This window comes from Natator depressus, chromosome 1 (genome assembly GCF_965152275.1).
Source record: "Natator depressus isolate rNatDep1 chromosome 1, rNatDep2.hap1, whole genome shotgun sequence".
NCBI classification, from domain to species: domain Eukaryota; kingdom Metazoa; phylum Chordata; order Testudines; family Cheloniidae; genus Natator; species Natator depressus.
This window is the reverse complement of record NC_134234.1, coordinates 227,572,804-227,592,109: the sequence shown is the minus strand read 5'-3', so window position 1 is coordinate 227,592,109 and position 19,306 is coordinate 227,572,804. Positions and strand designations below refer to the sequence as shown.

The following is a 19,306-nucleotide window of genomic DNA, read 5'->3' as shown; positions in this document are numbered from 1 at the left end:
AAATATCCACTGGGCCAGAAAGAGAGAGTGACTTTATAGGCTGGTGATTAAGATAGCTCTCAGAGATCCTGTGCTCCTATCTGTACTATAAGGTGAAATGAGTGAACCATGGCAGAAATGGAGCAAAATTGAGTCACCCAAATTCTTCAGTCTGGAAAGGAACCAATCAGAACTGGACAATTAGTGTTTCCCCATTTTTCCCAGAAGCATTTGATATTGTTGAGACATAGGCAAGTTGTTAGAGCTGAGTAAATACAAAGCCAAAAGACAGAAATAAAGGATGGTTTTGAATCAACTTCCCCCCCCCCCCAAAATAGAAACAAAAAACATTTCATTTGAGTTGAGCAAAATGACATTTTCCAAGTGAAATTTGATTAGAACTGACATTTAGGGAACAGAACCATTTATTTCCAGACAAAATGTCAAAAAGGGCTGTCTTGAAAATGTCAGAATGAACAGTTTTGATTTTTTTTTTTTAAACCTCATTTTTTTATTTGGCTGAAACTGTTTGCCAAATGTGACCCAAATTCACCAATGCATTTTGGAGCAACCAAATTTTTTTTTTCCGTGAATTTATTATTTGCTGAAAAATTGTCACTCAGCCATAGCAAGGGTCGTATTTTCCACAGTATTAGGTATCAGGCCTACAGGTGCTGGAAATTGACCACACATTCCAGTGTGAGCATGACATGAAGTGCAATCTGCTAGACAAAACTCATTAAAATGTGTCAAGACTACTGTGAACTCAGCAAAAATGTCATTTGGAGAGGACACATTTCCTTTACAATAAACTAGCTGCTAGGGGAGACCATTGACCATTAGAGTTTTGACCTACTTTGTATAGCCAAACCCTATGAATCTGAACAGTTAACAAAAGGAATCATTAGGGACAATATTAGATCAGAGAAAGTTTGCTTGCAAAATCAAATCCAGTTCTTGAAAGGAGAGTGGATATTTGCAAAGCTAATGAAATTTGTGCACAGACAATTAACAGAGAGAAAAACGTATATTATGTCAAAACTAGGATTGGTGGAGTCTGATGTCACTGTTGCTGTCCAGGGTGTTCCAAAGGTGCTTTGTCCACTGTCCTGTTTCTACTGCCTGGGTCCTGCCAGGAAAAGGGGAAGCCTTTTCAGAGACCACAAAAAGGTTCCACACCCAGAGGCTCCCTTTTCTTCTTCTCCAGGCAACATGGTTGGGAGAAGGTAGCTGTCACAGGGCTTGTGCTGCAGATGGAAAGAAGGTTTACCCTGCTGGGGAGCCCCGCTTGATGAGTATTAGTTCAGAGAGGTTTTTTGGTGTTTTTTTTTTTTTTTTTTGGGGGGGGGGGGGGAGTGGTAGGGGGGAGAAGGGGAAGGATGACAGAGAATCCACTACTGCCCTGGCAACCAACTCCTGCCTGGTTTGGTCCCTGTGATGGAAATTAATTGCATGGGGAGTGGGGAAGAGCGTTTTTGTTTTTTTAAAGACATCTCTCTCTACCCAGCAACTGTTCTGCCCCACATATATAGGGCAATTCCACTGTTAATCAGGATGTGAAACAGCAAAAAAAAAAAAAAAAAAAAAAAAAAGGCAAGACTGTCCCACAGAGATTGAGACCAAAGTGGGCTGAGAAACTGAAATTCACTACATGGAAAACTTCAAGTTAAAAAAAAACACAAAAAACCAGTCATCACAAATTGAGACAAAAAAAGTTTAAAAAAAATGTACTGAACTGAAATTCTGAAATATTTGTTTTGGAAACCTCAAAATGTTCCCGCTCCCTGGGCAGCAGGAACGAAACAATGTTTCCAAAACTAAGCGTGTCCCCTCTCCCCAGCATGCCCAACAAGATAGGCAGGTGGGATGGCTGACAGGAAACCAGATGAGCAGGCAGGCTGACCAGCATTTTCAAATGGAAAAGTGTTCCTTTGTAAAGGAATAACTAAAGACAGAATTTGACATCAGTCTTGATACCCCTTTCATGTTGTCATCTCACAGACATCTCTGGGCCTTCTTCCATGCTGCTCCCTATGTATGACCATGAGATGGTAGAGTTAAAAATCCTGACAAAACGAAGAAAGGAGAGCAGCAGAATACAGACCCTGGACTTCAGAAAAGCAGACTGACTCCCCTAGGGAACTGATAGACAGAATCCCCTGGGAGGCTAATATGAGGGGGAAAGGAGTCCAGGAGAGCTGTCTGTATTTGAAAGAAGCCTTGTTGAGGGTGCAGGAACAAACCATCCCAATGTGCAGAAGGAATAGCAAATATGGTAGACGACCAGCTTGGCTTAACAGAGAAATCTTCAGTGAGCTTAATCACAAAAAGGAAGCTTACAAGAAGTGGAAACTTGGACAGATGACAAGGGAGGAGTATAAAAATATTGCTCGAGCATACAGGAATGTAATCAGGAAGGCCAAAGCACAACTGGAGTTGCAGTTAGCAAGGGATGTGAAGGGTAACAAGAAGGGTTTCTGCAGATATGTTAGCAACAAGGTGGTGGTCAGGGAAAGTGTGGGACCCTTACTGAATGGGGTGGGGGGGGCAACCTAGTGACAGATGATGTGGAAAAAGCTGAAGTACTCAATGGGGAGGAATTGAGCAGCCCTCAGTGGTGAAAGAACAGGTTAAGGACTATTTAGAAAAGCTGGACATGCACAAGTCCATGGGACCAGATGCAATGCATTTGAGGGTGCCGAGGCAGTAGGCTAATGTGATTGCAGAGCTATTGGCCATTATCTTTTAAACTTGTGGTGATCGGGGGAGGTCCTGGATGACTGGAAAAAGGCTAATGTAGTGCCCATCTTTAAAAAATGGAAGAAGGAAAATCCGGGGAACTACAGACTGGTCAGCCTCACCTCAGTCCCCAGAAAAATCATGGAGCAGGTCCTCAAGGAATCCATTTTGAAGTACTTGGAGGAGAAGAGGGTGATTAGGAACAGTCAACATGGATTCACGAAGGGCAAGTCATGCCTGACCAACCTGATTGCCTTCTATAATGAGATAACTGGCTCTGTGGATATGGGGAAAGCGGTGGATGCGATATACCTTGACTTTAGCAAAGCTTTTGATATGGTCTCCCACAGTATTCTTGCCAGCAAGTTAAAGAAGTATGGGCTGGATGAATGGACTATAAGGTGGATAGAAAGTTGGCTAGATTGTCAGGCTCAATGGGTAGTGATCAATGGCTCGATGTCTAGTCGGCAGCCAGTATCAAGTGGAGTGTCCCAGGGGTCGGTCCTGGGGCCAGTTTTGTTCAACATTTTCATTAGTGATCTGGAGATGGGATGGATTGCAAGTTCGCAAATGTCACTAGATGGGGCAAGAGGTAGATGCGCTGGAGGGTAGGGATAGGGTCCAGAGTGATGACCTAGACAATTTGGAGGACTGGGCCAAAAGAAATCTGATAAGGTTCAATAAGGACAAGTGCAGAGTCCTGTACTTAGGACAGAAGAATCCCATGTACTGCTACAGACTGGGGACTGACTGGCTAAGCGGCAGTTGTGCAGAAAAGACCTGGGGATTACAGTGGACAAGAAACTGGATATAAGTCAGCAGTGTGCCCTTGTTGCCAAGAAGGCTAACGGCATATTGGGCTGCATTAGTAGAAGCATTGCCAGCAGATCGAGGGAAATGATTATTCCCCTCTATTCTGCACTGGTGAGGCCACATGTGGAGTATTGCATCCAGTTTTGGGGCCCCCACTACCGAAAGAATGTGGATAAATTGGAGAGAGTCCAGTGGAGGGCAATGAAAATTATTAGGGGCCTGGAGCACATGACTTATGAGGAGAGGCTGAGGGAACAGGGGTTATTTAGTCTACAGAAGAGAAGAGTGAGGGAGGATTTGATAGCAGCCTTCAACTACCTGAAGGGGGGTTCCAAAGAGTGGGGAGCTAGGCTGTTCTCAGTGGTGGCAGATGACAGAACAAAGAGCAATGGTCTCAAGCTGCAGTGGGGTTGGATATTAGGAAAAACTATTCCACTAGGAGGGTGGTAAAGCACTGGAAAGGTTATCTAGGCAGTTGGTGGACTCTCCATCCTTAGAGGTTTTTAAGGCCCAGCTTGACAAAGCCCTGGCTGGGATGATTTAGTTGGGGTTGGTCCTGCTTTGAGCAGGGGGTTGGACTAGATGACCTCCTAAGGTCTCTTCCAACTCTACTCTTCTAAGATTCTGTGGAACATATTCCCCAAACCTGTTCACTAAGTCCTCTTACCTCATTCAAATCCTTTCTAAAAATGTACTTGAGCTGTCTTGCAAATGAATGCAAAAAAAAAAACAAAAAACCAACACAACAACAAAACCCATCCACACATGCATAGTTTAGTGACAGTTAAGGTTGGATAAGGACACACTAGGCTAACCCAAAACCTGAAAAGCAAGGAAATAAGTAGATAAGGGGAAAAGTCCTTGTCTTCCTTGCCATTTTCACATCACATACAGTGCTGTCGATAATAAAATTTAATAAGGCTTTCACTTCCACAACAACATGTACAGCAAAGTGCAGATCCCAGAGAGCTTTTTTTTTTTTTTTTTCTTACAAAGCATGTCCAAAAACAGGTGAGACAACCCAGTGAAAAACGGCAACCAAGGGGGTGATTTTGGAACACTTACCATCATTTCTATATCAAATGAATTTGCATCAAACAGCCATGAAAAATTCAAATAGTGCTCAAAGTTTTGTCCTATGCCATTTTATTGGGATTTTTATAAATGAAAGGTTTAAAGCTCCTGCTAAACTGAAATGACCAGTCCCTCCATAAAACACACAAACACTTGTACACTTTTTTAAAATTAATGGAACTATCAAGCTATACACTTGCCTTACTGCAAAAGTGTATGAACTTATTGTCAGTCTCATCCTACCCTCTCCCTCATTTTTCTCTGTTTATCAGTCTTACTGGTGTCATTTAGAATTTTGACTGAACTCTTTAAGGCAGGGAACAAACAGGTTTGCCCGTTTAGTGAGACACCGAGCAAATTTTAATGTAATTTTAGTTTAATATTAACAAAGTTAAGATCACTGATGCCAACGTTATGGCTGTTTCTGTGTAAGATTAATTAGCTGTACCACTGATGTGGTTTCTAGGTTAAAGGTGGTCTTGTATATTTGATGCCATGTATGATTAACAATGTACAAAAGAATCAAGTTTTTAAACTCACCATATGAAGTCTGGGTAGCAACATGCATAGAAATATAGAAACCCTGACAACAACCAAGTCTACCATTGGAGGTTTTCCAAAAAGCAAGGGCAGCATTACAGGTAAGTTATATTATCCTTGTGGCATGCAGATATCTGTAAAAATGTTACACTTGTATGAGAAGATCTCTAAATGCTGGCCCATTGGCTGGTATTAGTTACATTCATAAAAAGCAAATCTTTTTCCATTATTGAAATTTTAACAAGAAAATGGCATTCCTGTTTCTCATATTCCTCTACTTTAGAATGTATTACCAGTTCTAACACACGGGTTAAATTATTAACTGTCATGATACATGGAGATATTCCAAATGACCAAATTGTCTATTACTATATTTTGGCAAATCTGCACATTCTACATTTATCTCCAACACTGAAAGCGGGGGGGGGGGGGGGGAGGGAGAGAGGGAGAAGCCATTACAAATTTGAAAAACTAAACATATTACTGCTCTTTTTTTCTTTGGGGCCTGATCCAAAGCACTTTCAAGTCAATGGCAGTCTGTCCTCTATTTTGTTGTATTGCAGGCAGAAGGCAGTGAGAGACAATAAACACAGTACTCCACAAATGTGGTGTTTTTTTTTTTTTTTTTTTTTTTTTTTTTTTTACAAAGTCACTATTTAAGAGTACAAGCACACGGATGGTGCACAGAAAACTACACAAAATAATCAAAGGCAGAAAGTGAAAGAGTTACCGTAGTCACCTAAACAATCGGGGGTATGTAGTTAGGTTGATACAAGTCTCTAAAGGTTACAGGAGCCCCTCAACTTTCATCCCATTTTGTACATTTGAAACAGTTACCTGTTAGTCTAAAATGATGGTGCTTGCATGTGTTTCCTGGCCTCTTTTACATTTTGATCACAAGCTCTTTATTACCTGCAATCTTCTCTTCCCCTGCATCACACAATTAGTACTGTGAACAACAACTTTGGTATTTCGTACTGCATTAGCTTATGTTATTCACTGGTGCATTATGAAATGTTCACAAGGAATCATCATGACAGGTAATATCAGATGCATACAGGTGTTCTGCTTATAACAGCATCAGTAATAATGACAAGCAAAAACTAATCGTGTACCTCACATACAATTAAAGAGAACTGCAAACACATTTTTTTAAAAAAAAAATCTATGGGGATTTATCAGCATGATTTTCTGAATGGCAGGAACAGTATGTTGGACAAATAAAGGCAGGTTTACAGACTATAGCCTACAACAGGGTTTCTCAATCAGTGGGTCAGGACCCAAAATTGGGTTGCCAAAATGTTTCGAAGAGTCATGTGGCAGCTCCTTGTGGCGCCTGTTCCATGGGGCTGGCTGGGCTCACCTCCCTGCTCCAGGTACTGCAACCTCTGGGGTCCCAACACCACTCAGGTTTAACCCAGCTGTCATGATGATGGGAGGCCAGGTAGGACAAATGTGAGTGACAGGCACTGCAACCCCCTGAGCCAGGTCATAACTCCACTCTCACAAATTTGATCCAGTTGGGAGCGTGGACCCAAACCTGAGTGACACTGCAACCCCGGAGGCTGCAACGCCTGGAGTGGAGAGCCAGCCCCACAGCACAGGAGCTGCAGGACCCTCCACTGTGTGAGGAGTACTGGGCAGGACTCCAGATTAAACCTTTTCGGGGGGGGGGGCCGGGGGGGAAGAGGGGAAGAAAAAGAAAAAAGGGTCATTTCAGTTCCACACAGGGCCAGGATATTTCTCCTCCTTCAGCGAGATGGAGGTGCCATCACCACAGGTTCTCAGTGTCCGTATCAAAATGGCACTGGAAAAAATGCCAACAAGACTCAGTGACCCAAAATCTACCAAAGAACATGTGATGAGAGGACAATCCCTTCCTCAAAGCTTTTATAATTTAAGTGAAAATTAGCAATATGGCACAGAGGTTGATTTTGATCCATTGCCTCTCTCTCACACACACACACACACACACACCCCTACCTTGCAACCAAATTCACAGTCTACACTAGAGTTTTGTCAACAAAACAGTAAAGGTGTACATGCTGCGATGCAACTTTTGGCAGCAAAGATGCCCTGTTTTGGTGACAAAATAAAACCACCCTGATGAGAGACATAAGGCTTTTTGTGCAAAATTTTTGTTGCCAAAGTGCCAATGTAGTCACCATGCTTGATTTTTTCGCTTTAATTGGCCTCCAGGAGGTGTCCCACAATGACCATCCTGACCTCTTTGGTCAGCAGTTTGAACTCCACTGCCCTGCAGCTAGGTAACATCCATCCACCCGTCTCCCTTAGAAGCCCTGGGAATTTTTGAAATTCCATTTCCTGTTGGCTTGGCATGGAGAGGTCTCATTGCATCTTCCCAGGTGACCATGGCAGCTTATTGCAGCAAACATTCTCCTGCTTGGACCACTGCGGAGCTGCTGGATCTGCTCAGTATATGGGGAGAGGAGGCTGTGCAGTCCCAGCTAGACTAGAGTCGTAGGAATTTTGATACCTACGGACAGATCTCTCAAGGCGTGTGCAAAAAGAGCTGTGATCAGGACACGCTGCAGTGCGGAGCGAAGGTAAAGGAGCTGATGCAGGCGCACCATAAAGCGAGGGAGGCAAACTGTCACTCCAGTGCTGCGCCTAAGACCTGCCAGTTCTACAAGAAGCTGGACACTATCCTCAGTGGCGATCCCACCTCCAATTGCCAAGAGCCCTGTGGATACTTCGGTGGGCCTAGAAGCAGTGGAAAGAGGACCTAACCCAGAGGACAAAGTCATTGATGAAGAGGTGGAGTTAGACGACACTGTGGAGCTCCCGGTGGGGTCGCCCAGTGGGGCAGGCAGCCAGGAACTGTTCACCACTCCAGAACTGTCTAGCCAGTCTCAGCAGTTGCTCTCCAGCGAGCAAGAAGCAGGAGAGGAGACTCCTGGTAAGTGGCTGTGGTTTGTGTAGTGCGGAGATGGGTTCAGGGTATAGAAATGTATAAGGCTGGCTATGTTTCTGTGTGCTGGACATATCCCTGTGCAGCTAATCAGTACAGCGGAACGGGGTGTTGATGCACGACCAGATCTCACTGGAATCCTACAGAGAGATCTCCAGGAAATTTTCCTGGAGGTAATTGGCAATCCTCTGCCGAGGGATCCTTGGCAGAATTGCTTTGTTCCTTCCCCCATTGTAGGAAACTTTCCCACGCCATTCGGCAATCACTTGTGCAGGGACCAGAGTGGCACACAGGCAAGCGGCATAGGGACCAGGGTGGAAGCCACAAGCATGTAGTAGATGTGCCCTTGCTTCCCTGCTTACCCTCAGGAGTGAGATATCTGCTACAATGACCCCTGCCTGTGGAAAAGCGTGGGAGAATTTTTGAATTTTTTCCCTAGTCGGCTGCAACGTAACCCTTGCTGAGTGCTCTTTTCCCCATGTAGAGCACTCCCCCCACAGCCAACACTCACCATGCTTTTGGTGTTCGCCGAGATGTGTGCTTGCCAAGGGTCAGTGAGAAAGCGATTGTTATGTTACCAGAGGTGTATTTTACTGAAATGTTTCAATGCTGTGCATGAATTTAACAATCATGCTTCTGTGCATTGTTCCTTGTGCTTCAGCAGATGTAGCCTTGAGGAACACCCCATACACCCCAGCCGAGCATCTCCACCAGATAAAGTGGAGCAAGAAGACCTTTTCCGGGAGGTATTGCACTTCTCCAATGCAGAGTAAAGGGAACACAAGGAGTGGAGGGAAGCTGAAAGGCAGGACAGAAAAGAAAATCAGGAGTTTGTTAAGGATGCTATTGAGCGGATGATTAAAGTCATGGGGGAGCAAACGCAGATGCTGAAGTCCTTAATAAGGTTGCAGACTGAGCAGATGCGTGCAAGCCCTCCCTTGCAGCACATTCAGAACTCTCTTCCATGCCCCTCCCCCAAATTCCACCTGCACAGTCCTTCCCGCTTTCTGGGACGTCTCGGTTTCCCTTTCACTCTGCCCCCTTGCACAACTTTAAAAATGATAGCTGGACCTACACACAGCTCTGAAAGTTTGCCCTTCCCTGGCACCTTCTTTCCCACCAAGCGTGTGTGTGCGCGTGCTGTTTCTTGTGAAAGAAAAGCAAAGTTTTTGAATGATAACTCATCTTTATTTGTTTCCTACAAACTGAGATAGCAGGCACTACCAATACATACACAGGCAGTTTAATCATTTGATTACTGGAACGTAAGGCCCCAAATTTCACCATTGCCTCCTAGGAAAACTACATGTAATGTAACGATGCAGGACCAATCACAGAGATATACATTACTGGTTCTCATTTTCAAAGTGTTGCTTCAAAGCCTCCCTGACTTGATTTGCACCCCCGTGTCCCTCTGATAGCCCTGGTATCTGGATGCTCAAAATCAGCAGCCAAGCAGTCTTCCTCAACACTCCATCCCTGAGCAAACCTTTCACCCTTAGATTCACAAAGATTATGCAACATACGGCTATGATCATGGGACTCTTATCCTCATTGAGGTCTAACCAGCCATAAAGGCCTCGCCAGCACGCCTTTAATCTGCCAAAGGCACATTCCACTGTCATCCAGCATCTACTCAGCCTGTTGAACTGCTCCTTACTGCTGTGCAGGTTTTCCGTGTAAGGTTTCATGAGCCGTGACTGAAAGGGGTACGTCGGATCTCCCAGGATCACTATGGTCATTTCAACATCCCCCACTGTAATCTTCTGGTCTGGAAAGAAAGTCCCTGCTTGCAGATTTCTGTACAGACAGGTGTTCTTGAAGATGCGTGCATCATGCACCTTCCTGGACCACCCTGCGTGGATCTCAATGAAACGTCTCCGTGATCCACAAGCAACACCATGGAGAAGTACCCCTTCCTATTGATGTACTCTGTCACAAGGTGGTCTGGTGCCAAACTTGCAATGTATGCCATCTATCGCCCCTCCACAGTTAGGGAAACCCATTTCTGCAAAGCCTTCCACTATTTCACGCACATTTCCCAGAGTCATGGTCCTTCATAGCAGGATGTGATTAATTGCCCTGCACACTTGTATTAATAAAGCCCCAATGGTCAACTTCCCAACTCCAAATTGATTTGTGACCAATTGGTAGCAGTCTGGGGTTGCCAGCTTCCACACAGCAATTGTCACGTGCTTCTCCACTGAGAGGGCAGCTCTCATTCGGAAGTTCTTGCACCACAGTGCTGAGGTGAGCTCCACACACAGTTCCAGGAAGGTGGCTTTCCGCATCTGAAAGTTCTGTAGCCACTGCTCGTCATCCCAGACCTGCATGACGATACTATCCCACCATTCAGTGCTTATTTCCCGAGCCCAAAAGCAACAGTCCACCATCTGCAGCTGTTCCATGAATGCCAAAAGCATATGTTCCTATCCATATCACACAGCATGTCAGGCAACTGGGAGAGTTGCTCAGTTAGGAACTTCGTGATTAACTGCACTGCCATCTGTGATGTCTTCATGACAATTATCAGAGCATAGCAGAGCAATGTGGGATCCATCCCTTCTCACAAAGATGCCGGGGTGCAAAGAAAACAAGGGCCATTGAAAAATGTAGTGAAAAAGCCGGAAGCCCATGGAATGCTGGGACATTGAGCCCGGTCCCAAGATGCGCTGCAATCTGCTCCGCCTTCCCACAAGACCTAGCGGCAGATGGTGTCGAGCTGGACTGTGGGATAGGTACCTACAGTGCATTGCTCACACTGTTGATGATAGTGCCCCAACTGCAGACGCGCTCTGCCGACAGAGGGAGCGAGTGTGAACATGCAATACCGACTTTTGTTATAGCGCTTTTTGAGCGTGTCTACATAACTTTTTTCAGAGTAGCAGCCGTGTTAGTCTGTATCTGCAAAAAAAAAAAAAAAAAAAAAAAAAGAGTACTTGTGGCACCTTAGAGATTAACAAATTTATTTGAGCATAAGCTTTCGTGAGCTACAGCTCACTTCATAGGATGCTCATGAAAGCTTACGCTCAAATAAATTTATTAGTCTCTAAGGTGCCACAAGTACTCCTTTTCTTTTTACATAACTTTTGTCAACAAAACTCTCTAGTGTAAACAAGGTCTTACTCTCCTGATGATTTGAGAGAGAACAGCAAAATCTCTCTTCTGAAAAGACCACCTCCCCATAACATTTTGGAAGGGTGAGAAAAAGCATCTCCCTTCCTGCCTTTGCTCAATATAGCAGCATCTTACTTCTCTGGTTTTTTAAAAGAAAACCACCACAATATATTGAAAACAGGGCAGTGAACTGCAAGCCAGATCCTCAATTGATCTGCAGGTAGTGTATGCCAGCTGAGGATTTGTTTCTAAAACAGGGCTTTTTTCTAAAACAGGGCTTTTACCAAGTCAGCGCTGGCATAACTGCAGCGTGAGCTTGAGAGGAATTATAGCTGTGCTAGTGACAAGCAAACCAAAACGGTTCAGTTGTTCCAGATAAGCAATATGTTTGGATTCTTATATGAGCCTTTTATAGACTTTCACCATCTACTTCTCTCCCACAACTGCAAGAAAAAACCCTCCCTTTCTGTCTAGCTTCTCATCTCCCCCCGCCCCCCAGTTGGTATCCTAACTCAATCCCCCACTAAGGACATGATATGGACATGCCAAAGGAGTTGGCGGATGTGATTGCAGAGCCATTGACCATTATCTTTGAAAACTCATGGCGATCCGGGGAAGTCCCGGACGACTGGAAAAAGGTTAATGTAGTTCCCATCTTTAAAAAAGGGAAGAAGGAGGATCCTGGGAACTACAGGCCAGTCAGCCTCACCTCAGTCCCTGGAAAAATCATGGAGCAGGTCCTCAAGGAATCAATTCTGAAGCACTTAGAGGAGAGGAAAGTGATCAGGAACAGTCAGCATGGATTCACCAAGGGCAAGTCATGCCTGACTAATCTAATTGCCTTATATGACGAGATAACTGGCTCTGTGGATGAGGGAAAAGCGGTGGACGTGTTGTTCCTTGACTTTAGCAAAGCTTTTGACACGGTCTCCCACAGTATTCTTGCCAGCAAGTTAAAGAAGTATGGGCTGGATGAATGAACTATAAGGTGGACAGAAAGTTGGCTAGATTGTCGGGCTCAACGGGTAGTGATCAATGGCTCCATGTCTAGTTGGCAGCCGGTATCAAGTGGAGTGCCCCCACGGTCGGTCCTCGGGCCGGTTTCGTTCAACATCTTCATAAATGATCTGGAGGATGGTGTGGATTGCACCCTCAGCAAGTTTGCAGATGACACTAAACTGGGAGGAGAGGTAGATATGCTGGAGGGTAGGGATAGGATACAGAGGGCCCTAGACAAATTATAGGATTGGGCCAAAAGAAATCTGATGAGGTTCAACAAGGACAAGTGCAGAGTCCTGCACTTAGGACGGAAGAATCCCATGCACCGCTACAGACTAGGGACCGAATGGCTAGGCAGCAGTTCTGCAGAAAAGGACCTAGGGGTTACAGTGGACGAGAAGCTGGATATGAGTCAACAGTGTGCCCTTGTTGCCAAGAAGGCCAATGGCATTTTGGGATGTATAGGTAGGGGCATTGCCAGCAGATCCAGGGACGTGATCGTTCCCCTCTATTCGACATTGGTGAGGCCTCATCTGGAGTACTGTGTCCAGTTTTGGGCCCCACACTACAAGAAGGATGTGGAAAAATTGGAAAGAGTCCAGTGGAGGGCAACAAAAATGATTAGGGGACTGGAACACATGACTTATGAGGAGAGGCTGAGGGAACTGGGATTGTTTAGTCTGCAGAAGAGAAGTGTGAGGAGGGATTTGATGGCTGCTTTCAACTACCTGAAAAGGGGTTCCAAAGAGGATGGATCTAGACTGTTCTCAGTGGTAGAACAAGGAGTAATGGTCTCAAGTTGCAGTGGGGGAGGTTTAGGTTGGATATTAGGAAAAACTTTTTCACTAGGAGGGTGGTGAAACACTGGAATGCGTTACCTAGGGAGGTGGTGGAATCTCCTTCCTTAGATATTTTTAAGGTCAGTCTTGACAAAGCCCTGGCTGGGATGATTTAGTTGGGGATTGGTCCTGCTTTGAGCAGGGGGTTGGACTAGATGACCTCCTGAGGTCCCTTCCAACCCTGATATTCTATGATTCTATGACAGGACATGATGCTGCATGTCTACCTTGAATGGCCTGGTTACAAGGCTTAGCAGCTGCTCTCAATATCTTTAAGGTACCTGCGATAGGTTTCTGTTTGTATGTATCTCAGATGAAAAACCACATCACACATAAAACCTTTGGGGAAATAATGCCCCAGGCTTCCCGCTGCCATGGTCTCTTGCTATTGCTAACTGGTTTCTATGTTTATTAGTACAGGAATAGATCATTACACACCGACTCCTGCCATAGCAATCTACAGCCCATTTCTTGCCACCCTTGTAAATAGTTGTGTTAGGTTGCTAGAAGTCCACACATCCCAGCTAACAAACAATGCCTTAATTGCGTTTTTTAATCTGTAGCACACAAGGAAATAACTACTGTCAATATCTCTGTTCTGTAGCCCTCGCAAGAGTTGGACTGATAATTCACGCTGCTTGGTTGGAAGCAGGGAAAAAAGCTCTGGTTTGACAATTTACTGCTCATCTGTTATTTGGCTGAGCTGAGGCTTATGTCTTCATACAAACTAATGCACACTGGAAAACAATCCCAACTATACAGACAAAATAATGGGGTCTAAATTAGCCATTACCACTCAAGAGAGATAGCTCTCTCTGAAAACAACTGCTCAATGTGCATCAGCAGTCAAAAAAGCTAGCAGAATGTTAGGAACCATTAGGAAAGGGACAGATAATAAGACAGAAAAAGATTATGCCACTATATAAGTCCATGGTACACCCACACCTTGAATACTGCGCGCAGTTCTGGTTGCCCCATCTCAAAAGAGATATTAGAACTGGAAAAAGTAAAAAGAAGGTCAACAAAAATGATTAGGGGTATGGAACAGCTTTCATATGAGGAGAGATTAAAAAGACTGGGAAGGTTCATCTTAGAAAAGAAATGACTAAGGGGAAATACGATAGAGGCCTATATAATTATGTCTGGAGTGGAGACAGCAAATAAGGAAGTGTTATTTATTCCTTCACATAATGTAAGACCCAGGGATCGCCCAATAAAATTAATAGGCAGCAGTTTAAAAACAAACATAAGGAAGTACTTCTTCACACAATGTAGTCAACCTGTGGCTAAAAGTATAACTGGGTTCAAACAAGAATTAGATAAGTTCATGGAGGATATGTCCATCAATGACTATTAGCCAAGATGGCCAGGGATACAACCCAATGCTTTGAGTGTCCCTAAATCTCTGACTGCCAGAAGCTATGAATGGATGACAGGGGATGGATCAACCACTAATTGCCCCATTCTGTTCATTCCCTCTGAAGCCAGCCACTGTTGGAAGACAGGATACTGGGCTTGCAGGACCATTGGTCTGAACCCTTATGGCCATTTTTATGTTCTGATACATACCTTGATCTAGCCGGATTTCCGTTCTCAGCGTGAAAGACTAAGTCAAGTATGATCTGAAAGTTGAAGTGCTGCATGGCCACTGATAGCACTGATTGCTAGCTAGTCCAGAGACAAGAAAATTTTTCATGGTCTGATTTCCTTAAGATGCCCTCAGTTGAACTTAAACTGGGATAACTGTATATGATTTGTATACCTCTCTGCTTATGATGCTCTAAAAAGCAGCTGCTCGCATAACTAAATTTGGTGAATTATTTTTATTCTGGCTGGAGTTGGTAACTGGTATTCAACACAGGAACTAAGAGGAGACGACTCTCCTGTGCGCCTGACTGGGCAAGGAGACAGACTGGGAACCAGGAATGAACTGAGATCAGACAAGGAGCCAGTGGGGAAGACTGGACTAAGAGGTCTGTGTGGGGAGGAGGAGATGAGACTGGGATGAGGAGCTTGGGATGGAAAAGTGATTCTCGGATGGGGGGTCCTAGTGAAGAAGACTAGGACTGGCTGGGAAAGGGGACTGGGATTAGGAGTCTGTGGGGTGGAGACCTGGGCTGATTAGGTGAGGTCAGTGGGTCTGGTATAAGGAGCCAAAAGGGAATAAGAGACAGAACAGGGACAGGCTGGAGGCTACAGGGCAGGAATCAAGTGTGGGGCAGGAAACATTGTGCCCAGTAGACGTCTCTCCCCCTCTTGCTCGAGCCTGGCTTCTGTTCTTAGTGTGAAAGATTATCCTTCATATAATCGGAGAGTGCTGCTCAGCTACTGACAGCATTGATTGTTAGCTAGTCCAGACACAAGAGATTCTTTCACTGTCTACATTCCCCCTACAGAGCCTGGAATGGAACCCAAGGGTGCGGAGTCTCACAACCCCTCTGATGTCTGCAAATATCTGTGAAACCCACCTGCAAAGTACTTGTCTCACTCCCCTCTAGTGCTGGTCCATATACATGATGACAACTTGCTATTGCTATCAGTTGCTGCTTTAGCTCAATGGCAGAGCTCTGTGCTGTGGATATAATGGTTCAAGCTTGCAGTGGTTCTCAAACCTTTTGTATTGGTGACCCTTTCCCACAGCAAGCTTCTGAGTGCACCCCCCCATAAATTAAAAATACATTTTTTAATATTTAAACACTTTTAAATTTTGGAGGCAAAGCGGGGTTGAGGTGGAGCTGCACTGGAGGGGCTCCAGCTGTCATCTCCATGCACGCATAGGCATAGTTTGGGGGAACAGAAGGGGTGTTGACCCACCAAACTGCAAGCCTTGGGTAGGTGTAGAATTTAATCATCTTATGCATGGTCCCATTGCCTGCATGCTGCTGGCCCCCCCAAATATAGAAGTCAAGCTATGCCTAAGCTATGGCAGGGCTCCAGCTGTCAGCAATGTGCGGGGATGACAGCTCGTGACCCCCACACAATAACCCCGCAACCCCCTGAGGGGTTCTGACCCCCAGTTTGAGAACCCTTGAACCAGAGTTAGTCAGAAACTGGAGTTTCCATTGCACTGACATTTAAAAAAAAAAAAAACATGCACCATTCTAATTAAAAACTGAAAATTCTAAATTTCCCACTAAATGAAACTTAAAAAAAAAAAAATAGTTGCAGGTCAAGCAAAACATTTTGTTTTAATAAAGTCATTTTGGTTTTATTTTTACTTTTAAAATGGTTATTTATTTTATATTTTAGGTATAATGTAAAACAAAGTCATTTAGAAACAAAACAAATCAACGCACATTTTGTTTGTATCTTATTCTAAATTAAATTGTCAAAATTTACATACTCCCACAGAATGCTTAGATTTCAATTAATCAGACTTTTCCAAAGGAAAAAATGTTCCATTGGAACAACTTCAAACAGCATTTAGTTCCAACCCTGCTGATGACCAATGTGGGGATCAGTGTGATTACACATGATGGAATTTGCTTTTAATTTTTTTTTTAAAAGCGAGGATATTACACATGTTAAAATAATATTGAGTTGCCAAGTCAAACATTTAATTGTTAGGAAGAGCCAGAATTAAGGTTGTCTGTGCAATACTGTTTTTGCATAGAACCCCTGACTCAGTGCTCACAATGGATTGTGTTCTGGGCCTGAATCAGGACTGTGTAGTGAAGGCATGTGTTGTCATTTGTTGCTGCAGTAATTGGTAGGTGAGTAGCGAATGATTCAGGGAATTACAAGAACAAAAAGGATGGTCTCACAGTTAAGGCAATTGAATACTACTCTGAAGAACTGGATTCTATTCCCACCTCTGCCCAGCATCACATGGGCACTCTGTGGCAAGTCACTTAAATCAAACTTTTCACAATTGGCCCCTAATTGTGTGTGCCTCATTTTCCAGGTGCCCAACTTGAGGGTCTGATTTGCTAAGCTTTCACAGCTGAACCTGAAGTCAATGGGAGCTGAGCTTTGAAGTTATAAAGTGCTGTATAATCAAGTGCTCTGAAAAGTCAGGTCCTACTAGGCATCTCAAAATGGACATCCAAAATTAATGGACATTTACCTTAACAGATCTGTTCCTCATCTCCCCATCTGTAAAATAGAGCGAATACCACCACACTCACCTCAGAAGGGTGTTGTGAAAATATATTAACATCTATTCATAGATTCATAGATACTAAGGTCAGAAGGGACCATTATGGTCATCTAGTCTGACCTCCTGCACAACGCAGGCCACAGAATTTCACCCACCCACTCCTGCGAAAAACCTCTCACCTATGTCTGAGCTATTGAAATCCTCAAATCGTGGTTTAAAGACTTCAAGGAGCAGAGAATCCTCCAGCAAGTGACCTGTGCTCCATGCTACAGAGGAAGGCGAAAAACCTCCAGGGCCTCTTCCAATCTGCCCTGGAGGAAAATTCCTGGTCCCTGTCCCCAAATATGGTGAGCATAAGGGCAAGATTCACCAGCCAGATACCTAGGAAAGAATGCTCTGTAGGGGGGGAAGGAAAAGAAAAGAATAGAATAGAGGCCATACACAGTTCCCCTTAATCTACATACTTTGCTATATCATTGAGATTGCTGGCAGTTTGCTGATGTGGAAAAAAAAATCCATTGACTTTGTTTCATACATGACTGTTCAACGTCATACTTAGTCCAATATCTGTTATGGAATGACTCCACTATTTATCATGGGCCAGATTGTATCCAGGCCTAACGCAACCATGCATGAGTGTAACACACGTTCACTCCTGCATCTCAGCGCAGGCACTTAGAAGAAAACAGTAGCTACACGCCCAGCACTTGCCCCCAAACATAAGACCAGGGAATGGATATGGCAGACACTCCTTTGAAGTTTCCAAGCAAAGGAGTCGGATGTGCCTCCTGGGGCAGCATAACCACACACTGTCTCATGCCAAGGGGCTAGAAGCAAAGACTCAGTCCATCACTATCATACCAAGCCAGTGTTCCAATTCTGACTGAAATCTGGCATGTCTGCTGCCATAGGATCTAGGGTGGCAGTACATCTCATACAAGCTAAACTAGGTCAGCATTTGAATTGGAGTCTTAAAGGACAACCTTGCCAAGTAATATTGTAGATCCAAGAAATAGCACTCTCCTGTCAGCGTCAATACCTATCCAATGACCACACATGGTTATAGAAAGAAATATGCTGACAGAGGAGTTGCTTTTCAGATTTTTTTTTTTAAGTTCTTTCTCACTTTTTGTGGTCTTTTAAGATCCCTCAGTACTTTGGCTAATAAGAAGAATGTTGGCCATGGTGTCCTAGCTAAATTCCAAATGGGGTGATAATATTCTTTGTCTTCCTAATTTCTCTCTGCAGTTTCGGTTAGATATACTGTAGTAGTTGTCTTCATTTCTTGCCCTAAATTGTATGATTTTACTGTGTCTTTACCAGCAGAGGGCAATTCACCTCAGACTTGGCTGTATATTGTTGATGGTTATCTTTTGTAATGAAATGTAGCATGTATTTATATTACCCTTCTGCCAGGCAGAGCCAGCAGTAACCAGAGCCGGGATCAACATCTAGGGATTCCTTTCCATTGATACAACACAGAACCGGCTCAAGCCCCCACCCAGTAACCTGGGAAAATTACACACCACCCCTGGGCACCTCTGAGAGGCAATACTTCCCCTCTTGAAAGAACAGAGTCTGAGTGTAGAAAAGAAACTTTTAATAAAAGGAGGGAAATAATTCAGCATTAATTTGGGAAAACACTGCAAACAGGGTTCATAAACACAAACCATGACCAGAAGACCCACCCCCAAGTAAGTTGGACAGTGTCCATTTCCCCTCAGGTTCTTAAGTCCAGCAATCTAAAAGTCCCTTTAACGTGCCCATCCCTTCTTTGCACCCCACTCACAGTTGCAGTCCTGGGTCAGTGCAGACCCAGAGTTCACCTGCCATCCTGAGTGGAGGCAAGGAGGCACCTCACTTGTTCTGCAGCCCCTCACTTGTAACACCAACAGATCCTAGTCATCGGTGGGCAAAATTGAACCTGGGACCTCTGGAGCTAAATGCATTAGTCCTATGGCTCTTAGCTAAGGCTGTACAGCAGACTCATTAATCTCTCTCTAAGACTATGTCTACACTACAAAATTAGGTTGAATTTATAGAAGTCGATTTTTTAGAAATCAATTTTATACAGTCGATTGTGTGTGTCCCCATTTAAGACCATTAAGTCAGCGGAGTGCGTCCACAGTACCGAGGCTAGCACTGAATTCCGGAGTGTTGCACTGTGGGTAGCTA

The 19,306-nt window shown here is 44.2% G+C and overlaps 1 protein-coding gene across 3 annotated transcripts in view; it reads right to left on the bottom strand.

Annotated features, from left to right (window-relative positions):
* A4GALT (alpha 1,4-galactosyltransferase (P1PK blood group)) overlaps window positions 1–19,306 on the bottom strand; it is a 76,423-nt gene that overhangs the window by 25,357 nt on the left and 31,760 nt on the right. The window contains exon 1 of one of the 3 annotated variants that reach the window (XM_074936963.1): window positions 8,589–8,738. The exons of the other annotated variants lie outside the window; for them this stretch is intronic. The gene's annotated coding sequence lies outside the window, so the exon portion shown is untranslated. Of the gene's footprint in view, window positions 1–8,588; window positions 8,739–19,306 lie in introns of those variants that run through there. 3 annotated transcript variants of the gene reach the window in all.